The 1,061-nt window shown below is 45.3% G+C and overlaps 1 pseudogene; it reads right to left on the reverse strand.

Annotated features, from left to right (window-relative positions):
- LOC117176474 overlaps positions 1–1,061 on the reverse strand; it is a 35,799-nt pseudogene that overhangs the window by 22,426 nt on the left and 12,312 nt on the right.

Here is a 1,061-nt window from a genome sequence, read left to right on the forward strand (position 1 = left end):
AAGACATTCAAGACTCAATATTCCGCGATCCCCTTGACGGCGTGAGATGTACAGTCGCGGAACGGAAGACTTAAGATGCATGCTTTTGTTCATGTGCATAACTCTTCTTGTCCTGATATCAAGAGATCTGAGCTCGTTCTTCGTCCATGGAACTACTCAAAATGAATACAGTAGTACCGGGACGGCAAGCATGTTCGTTGCAGATACCTTGTTCCTCGCCGACAGTTCGGAATACCAAATAGGTCGGATGAGACGTTTGTATCTGCTTCGGAGAGTATTCTTTATAGATGTCACATCCTGAATGCGGCTCTGTGGCACGCCCACGTATGTATAAGTCTCTCCAGAGCAAAGGTGTCGTATGGAGCTTCTATTAACGAGTTCAGGATCTTCAGGGATGCCATTAAGATTTCCTCGCTTCAAATAAACCTTGGCGCATTTGTCTAACCCAAATTCCATTCCAATTTCCTTAGTCAATCGTTTGACAATCCCCAGAGCTAGATGCAGTTGCTCTCTGTTATTAGCATAGATCTTAAGATCGTCCATGTAAAGTACATGAGTGAGCTTGTACTTTCGAGCAACTGCATCTAGCTCTGGGGATTGTCGAACGATATACTAAGGAAATTGGAATGGAATTTGGGTTAGACAAATGCGCCAAGGTTTATTTGAAGCGGGGAAAACTTAATGGCATCCCTGAAGATCCTGAGCTCGTTGATAGAAGCGCCATACGACACCTTTACGCTGGAGAGACTTATACATACCTGGGCGTGCCACAGAGCCGCATTCAGGATGTGACATCTATAAAGGATACTCTTCGAAGCAGATTCAAACGTCTCATTCGACAGATTTGGTCTTCCGAACTGTCGGCGAGGAACAAAGTATCTGCAACGAACATGCTTGCCGTCCCGGTACTACTCTATTAATTTGGAGTAGTTCCATGGACGAAGAATGAGCTCAGATCTCTTGATATCGAGACAAGAAAGGTTATGCACATGAACAAAAGCTTGCATCTTAAGTCTTCCGTTCCGCGACTGTACATCTCACGCCGTCAAGGGGGTCGCGGA

The sequence above is a fragment of the Belonocnema kinseyi genome, chromosome 7 (assembly GCF_010883055.1).
Source record: "Belonocnema kinseyi isolate 2016_QV_RU_SX_M_011 chromosome 7, B_treatae_v1, whole genome shotgun sequence".
Lineage (NCBI taxonomy): Eukaryota > Metazoa > Arthropoda > Insecta > Hymenoptera > Cynipidae > Belonocnema > Belonocnema kinseyi.